A 7,629-nucleotide genomic window follows, 5' to 3' on the forward strand; every position below is an offset into this window, starting at 1 on the left:
TGTTTAACGAGGGGTTATTCTGAGAAATACGAGGAATCATCGTTTTAATTTTTCGATAAATAGTAATAAGTTTAATAGTTTCTTGCCCTGATGGGAAATTAAAGAAAATGTTTTCCAAGTGTTACCATTTATAAATATTCATCGTAATTCAATTCCAAAATTATATATTTATTGTATTTCTTTCCTTGTTTAGTGAGAGATTGGTCGAAGATGTGGAGGATGAAGGAGTGAACAATAGAGAGAGCGTGATTCCTCCACGAAGCACCAAAGAGAACGAAGACCCGGCAGAGCACGAAGATTGCGTGCAAGATAATCCTGGCCATTCCAGGGATAGAAATACATTGAAGAAAGTCGGGTCGTTCTTTAAGAGCATGTGGAAACCCGTTAAGAGGTAAGATTTTGTATGATTTAGCCTCTGAAATTGGCAATAAATCGAGTGTGGCGCTAAGCCCAAGTATCGATTACGCCAAAAATTTTTATAGCATTAAGATTTGAGTTGGAAATGTTTGCGAATCGCATAATTTTCCCGTATTGTTCGGCGCTGTTCGGCCTATTCGTCCGTGTTATTACTGATTGGATGAAAAGTTGAATTCAAAACGTCACCGAACCAATGAATTAGTAGAAAATTTCGTAATCCAACTTTCGTTCTTTGTAGGCCAACATTTACAGTCCATCGATACAGCGCCGCAATATGTTTTAATGGAATTCAAGGGGAGTTATACGTTTTCCATGAATAATTATACTTATTTTTCTACATTTAGATCCGTGCAGAAGGTGTGTAAAATGGCCAGAAATGGAGAATGCGAGTATGTTCGGTTCGAGTAAGGATATCTTTGCTTCCATTGTCAAATTCGACAATAAGATCTGCTCTGTGATTTGCTGGATCTGGGCCGAGTTGGCTAATTGTAAGTGTGTATGGCAACTTTATTGTATTGTATTGTATTGTATTGTATTGTATTGTACCAAACACTTGGGAGATTTTACGGTCTGGGTTTATAAATTGACACAATATCTAACCGCGATTTCATAATAACCCTCAATTAATGGCCGGACAACAGAAAAAATGGAAATATTTATGTACGGTATTAGTGTGGAAGTGTATTATATTTTGATGCGATCGATTTCGATGCGATTACAGAAAAGCCACGTTTTTAGGGTATCGGGCATACATAGTCTGTATATTCCTGTCCAAGTATTCACGATAATACTTCCTGGGTATAAGTTGCTGGTCTCTGGGTATAAGCGAAAGCAATGGTATAAATGAACGTAGAAATTAAATTATCCAGTAATCTTACGTGATTATGCGGACGGGAACATGTTAAAATAATGGAATTGACAATGACATATTTGATACATACATGACACGTGGCAGTATGCAATTAATTGCGGTAAGCAATATCATTTGGCACGTAACTTTATTTCCATTTTAGAAGGAAATAATATTCTTAATTTTGTTTTCATTTAAAAATATTCAAAAAATAACAAAAAGAAATGATAAAGTTTAAAAATTAATAAATAAAATCTAAAAAGCTCCTAAAAATTGCAAAAATAATTTTCAATTTATAAGTAAAAATTAAAATATTGGTTTTTCATTCACTTTTAGATATGGTTTTTTCTGCAAACCATCGATGACTTCTCCTGATTTTGACATCCCGATTGCGTCAATGCCAAGTTCGATTATGACTTCCCAATTTTGACTTTATCCCGGCTGTGTCTCCTTATTATTGTCTTTTAGTCAATTATCATTTACCCGAATTGGTCTACACGAATTTGGACTCTCGATTTATGTCTACTTCACGAATCTGGACTCTCCCGAATTACGTCTACCCCGAATTTGACTCCTCAATTGTGCCTGTACTCGAATTGGACTCTCCCGAATTATGTCAACCCCGGATTTGACTCATGAATGGTGTCTGCACTCGAATATGGACTCTCCCGAATTACGTCTATCTCGAATTTGACTTCAGAATCCTGTCTATATTGGAATTTGGACTCTTCCGGCTTGTGTCTGTGCTCAAATTTGACTCCCAATTTTTGTCATCCCTGGAACTTGGACTCTCCGGAATTGTGTTTTAATTTGTTATTGGAACGACACGCTCAACAAATTGATATTTGTTATTCAGACACTAGTAAAAGGATTAATTGCAAAACAAATTTTTTATACATAAAACGTTTGATAAATTAATTGATTATTAATATATTAATTAATAATTTTAATCTCAATTATAAATTGTTGTATATTTATATTTGTAAAACATTAATAGTAATTGTTACGGCCTAATTAAGGCATCCAAGCGATAGTCGAGAGCTCTCGCACACATTAAAATATGTGTTTGGACCTATATGTTATTAAAAGTCTGTTTAAAAATGCCTCGATAACGAATAAAACTTATGTAATTTGTAAAAACATAATGTTTGCAAAAATAAAACAGTTTCTGCAGATCTAATCTTTTTCTATTCTTTTGTAAGCGCATTCCTTTTAAAGGATAATTTTAGAGAAACAGTTAAAGTGGCAAAGGCACACTTGCCACTCCGAGGGTTTTATTTATTTATTTTTTCACTCGCTCCTCTAGACACTAAGAGGGCCTCTTTATTTAGCAAGCCTGTTGCGGGTTAAGTCAGGTGTTGATCAACGACGACCCATAAATACTCGAGGTTCGGGGGTGTTGCTAATGCTGTTATTGTAAACTAACAGATGTGCCCGGCGTTAGTAAGTAAGTAGTAAGGCTTCTTAAGGCTCTTAGTATAGTAAAACAAAAAACCTATGAAAGATTATATTGTAATCTTTAAAAAAATGTAATGGAATGAATGATTTGTAGCAAATTATTTTTTGAGCCTTCCTAAAATATGAGATGAAATGCCCCCGTGATTACTCTAATTATTACGTTCTAGAACATTTTTTCCAGTCGTTTCTAGAAAAAATCGAAATATCTAAAGTTCACTATTACAACCTGATATATTGCAATTTCATTTATTCATACATTTATCATTTTATTTGTTTGTCAATATGATAAACCTCAAATCTGTAATTAGATAAATTGGTTCTAAATGTTAAAAAAATACTTCTATTTATATCCGAAAAAGATATATCCATATTTTTCCAGCCCTGCTGACACTAAGAAATCTTTTCTTTTTTTTTTTTTTTTTGACAAAAAGTGGACTCAGCCAGACTCTCAATAGAGTAATTGTGCAGGAAGATAGATCCCAACATATCTTGATAAAATCACCTATGAAAATTTGACAGCATCTTGATTCACAACTAGATCCTATATCTGAATGACTCACCTTCTTAACAATTCAGCCACTCAATACATATTGATTGAGACTAACCAGTATTTAATAACATTACGTAACAACTAATAAAAAACAAATACTCTCATATATTAGTAGATACTACTACTATTACTACTACTTAAATATATATCAATAGCTACAACACTCAAATACATTCATAATAACTAGTGCAGAAAACATACATTGATAGCAATTGTCAACAATATAATAAATAAAATAAATGCACATATAAATTTAATATCACTCACTTCCTGAGAATTGCTACATAAATTCTCAGTATATTCTTTAAATTAGGAAACCACACTGATTGTTTGAATACCTTTATTAAAAAATAGGTGTTCAAACATTTAGTATGGCTTTCTGATTTACAGAATTTATGGTAATTGCCTACTGAGAATTTACAATTCACAAAATTTCAATATAAATTTTCTGACTTGTAACGGAAAAAATATATACAAATTATACTATATACATTTTTATCTTTGAATTAACGAAACAATAATTTAAATTATAATTTTTAATAACTATTTGATTTTTTAGAATTATTATTAATATTTTTAAAATAATAATTACAAAAATTTTACTACAATTTATGAAGGGATGGAAGAAAGACTGACTGTAAACATGTAAACAAGTAAATAGTGTAACTGAATTTTGTTTTATCAATAAATTTTCTCTATCATTTTCATTACATTATACATTTTAAATATATTTACATAAAATTCTTGTTTATCATATTTTTATAGAAATTTTGTATGTATACATTTAAAAATATCATTTAACTTCTTTACAGAAACTCATTTCAGTTACTGAATGCAATTCATGTTAATGTAAAAGCCATCCAACAGACTAAAGTCCTAATTAAAATATTTATTTATCAAACAAGAAATAATATTTTTGCATAAAATAATTATCATGATCTATTTGTCTATTTTATGTGATTTTTTTTCTACAAATTTATTCAATATTAATAGTGAGATGTTGAAAACAGAATTTTATAAAATTTGTAGCCTATTGAATGTTATCTCTTTCTTTATATAATGTATTACATTGAATTTCAAAAGCATTTTTTCATGATTCTGAATTCAAAGTTGGTGTGCATCTTAAAAATCCAAATGTATCTTAAATTCAGTGTGGGCTTGGTAATTCTTCAAAATTATACTGTATATCAGCATTCTCTCCAATTTCAAATCATCTAAATATTTCATTTTTTCAGTTAAAAATATTTATTATTCAATTTTTTATTCAAGAATACTATTTTTTTCTTATTTTACAAGAAAACTAGACTACAGATTGGCATGTTGTTGAGTGCTATAGTATGAAAGGAATGCCCAATGGGGCAAAAGTAACAAATTGCTCAGGGCCCGAGGAAATAGGATCCCTATACAATATTAATAAATAAAGAACATTTAAAAAATATTTAGAACTAAATTTTAAATAATTTGTTATTGTTATAAATTTTAAATAAATGTGTTAAATATTTTAACTTGTTTGAACAATTTTTGTCTTAAAATTATTTTATTATATTTACACAAATATGAACAAATGCAAATAAAAGTTTATCTGAACAAAGAGATAATAAATCAAAAGTATTCTAGAATCAACTGAAGAACTTTCAAGTCAAAAATGCATTTTGACTGATGAATCGACCAGCATAAAGAATTGAATAAAAGGATGTTGAATAGTATAGTGCAGCATTTTTCAAACTATGGGTCATGTTAAAATTTTAACAGGTCATGTAATGATACTACTTTCCACAGAAATACTTGTAATATTTGTATTACTAAAGTATTCTGTAAGAACTAAGAACAGTAGATGCATCTGTTAGCCATTCAGTGAGCCACTCAGTGACTATAGTCATCAAATTCTTTTGGGGCATATCACCAAAAACTAGCCTAAAACTATCGCGAAAAAAAATTCACATAAAAAATGAATTATGTAACAATAAAAAAAGACTTTTCTTTCCTAGACATAACTGTTTACAAAATCTTTTTCCAAAACAGTAATGAAAAAAAACATGTGGAAAAATACTTTAAAAATCCCACATTTTTTCCCTTTTCCCATATTTATTCTCCACTGCTGGGGGTAGAACCATACCCGACTAGTCCACTGTTGAAAGGTTAAGTACTAAAAACTGTTAAGAACTTTTTCTTATAATTATTATTGTCATTTAGTTATAAAGTTAACATCAGTGAATACGTGTATATGAAATTGATTTCTCTTTTTTACTTTGAATAACATCAAAATAGAAAATCATTATATGTAAGGTAGTAGTCATAATGTTATTCAAGTTGCAATAGTTTTGAAAATATTTCCTTGTTTATTCAAACTTTTAGGTTTATTGTCATACATAACAATAAATTATAAAAAATAAATAATGGATGACTTTTTGCACAAGTGGATCAATAAATGATTATTTTTGTGTATATACAAAATGAAATTAATAAAATCTTAAAATCTGAAAGGCATATTTTAAAAAAGGTTTTATTAAGTTTTAAAATTAAGCATTCATTAATTTTTCAAAGTAAAACAGACTCCTAAATAATTTTGAAATGGTCTGTTTTATTTACAATCATCAGTCTTACATTTCTTAATAGCTAAATTTCAATAATAAAAACTGAAATTGAAGTAAGTTATTTGTTATGAATCAAAATTGTCTTGAATTGCTATTAATATAAATGTAATCAATGTTACATTTCACATGTATTAGTTATTATCAATAATGCATAATTTTGTTTCATTATATAATATACAGTGACTCCAGTTTACCAGACTTTTTAAAATTTTATAATAGCACTTGGGATGTAGAACCATTACAAACAAATATATTGGGTTGCATAAGCAAAAAGTTTGAGAAACACTGGTCTAGTGTCTTTACTTAACACTTCATTGTGATTTTAAAAAAGTATATTAAGATACTGTTTTGTATGTTGGCTTCAAAAGCTTTTTTAAATTATAAAATCTCATTTATATATTCATAAGCCTTATACACTAACATGAAAATATCCAAATAAAATATTGTGTAAAGGAATATACCACAGTTCAATAAATTGCAAACAATAAGAAATTATAATTTATTTATATTACACATTCTAGAGAATATACATATCTGATTATTTTAAATATAAATGTAAATCTATCTTCCAACGTTAATATTTAATTTAGAATTAACATTTCCAATTGGATCTCTGCAAGAAAAAAAAATTAATGAAAGTTTATTTTAAATAATAGAATGAACAAAAATTAATTTTAAATTATTTGAATAACTGTATATATAGTACNTATTTTTCTTATGTAGATATGAAAATTGCTTGATGGTACATATAGTAATTTGAATAATATTGTATTATACTGATATTGTTTAGAAATGACAGTTATTTAATCAGGTATTTTCTAAATTTTTATTAACTATAAAACTCCCAGTTAAACATTTCTATTATATACACGTAAATTACAAAACTGTTCATTTTATTGTAATAATTATATAGTATTCATCTCCATATACAGGGATATTTTGAAGTATATGTGTCAGATTTCTTCAAAAAGTTTTCCTATAAGTTTTTTGGATATACATTTTGATTGAATTTTCAAATCTCTCTCATTTTCGTTATTTTAAAAATATTTCTTATTAGATAATAAAATACTAAGATAATACTAATATTCTAATACCTGTAGAATATTTTCAAGACAATATATTTTGAAAATATTATGCAACTAGCAGGTAAGCCCAGCAATGTCCATGCAAAACATACCAACAAATATTAAGTTTATACGATTATTTTGTACTTCTAATCCTTCTATTATATTACATTATAGTACTTGATTTATATAATTACAAAAGTTATCTTATGTAAGGATTTATCACACTGAATGACCAATCTAACACATTTTTTAAATTCTTTCTTCCTCTACACAATTTAAAGAATTTTTAAAATATGTTAGATTGGTCACTTGGTGTGATAAACTCTTACATAAATCAAATACTATAATATAACAAACATTAAAATGAAAACGATATAAAGTTTGGTTATTTCAGCCTACCATTGTGATGTCACATTTATCACGATACTCAGATGGTACGAAATGGTACAATTTCAATGGTCAAGTAGACACCAATTGAAAATATGATATCTTAAATTTTTTCAGATATAATTTTTTTCTAATGTTAACTCTAAGAAACTACCATTCACAGGTGAATACCAAATGATAATATGACAATGAATGGAATATAGATAGAAATTAATTAATATATAGAAATCCAATCAATATTTAGGGGTGATATTTATAACATTATCTAAGTTATAAGTATGTTAATGTAAATGCTAAGTTTCATAG

The 7,629-nt window shown here is 27.9% G+C and overlaps 1 long non-coding RNA gene across 1 annotated transcript; it reads left to right on the forward strand.

The window, feature by feature from the left end:
* The first annotated feature begins 35 nt into the window (after window positions 1–35).
* Window positions 36–2,428, forward strand: LOC111630473. The gene is made up of 3 exons (XR_002757534.1): window positions 36–391; window positions 762–905; window positions 1,604–2,428. It is a non-coding gene; the product is annotated as an uncharacterized LOC111630473 (long non-coding RNA).
* Window positions 2,429–7,629: the final 5,201 nt, after the last annotated feature.

The sequence above is a fragment of the Centruroides sculpturatus genome, unplaced genomic scaffold (genome assembly GCF_000671375.1).
Source record: "Centruroides sculpturatus isolate CEXI.00-Female unplaced genomic scaffold, Cexi_2.0 scaffold659, whole genome shotgun sequence".
Lineage (NCBI taxonomy): Eukaryota > Metazoa > Arthropoda > Arachnida > Scorpiones > Buthidae > Centruroides > Centruroides sculpturatus.